This window comes from Micropterus dolomieu, linkage group LG05 (genome assembly GCF_021292245.1).
Source record: "Micropterus dolomieu isolate WLL.071019.BEF.003 ecotype Adirondacks linkage group LG05, ASM2129224v1, whole genome shotgun sequence".
NCBI lineage: Eukaryota > Metazoa > Chordata > Actinopteri > Centrarchiformes > Centrarchidae > Micropterus > Micropterus dolomieu.
The window spans coordinates 1,723,110-1,723,413 of record NC_060154.1 but is presented as its reverse complement, the minus strand read 5'-3'; positions in this window follow the sequence as shown (position 1 = coordinate 1,723,413).

Sequence of the window (304 nt, the reverse complement as noted above, 5' to 3'; positions counted from 1 at the left end):
CACACACACGCTTACTGTTTTATTTATTTTATTTTTAATATATATATTTTTTAACACACACACACAAACACACACGCTTACTGTTTTATTTTATTTTTTTAACACATACACACACTCTTACTGTTTTATTTATTTTATATTTAATATATATATTTTTTAACACACACAGACACAAACACACACACGCTTACTGTTTTATTTTATTTTTTTAACACATACACACACTCTTACTGTTTTATTTATTTTATTTTTAATGTATATATTTTTTAACACACACACACGCTTACTGTTTTATTTATTTTAT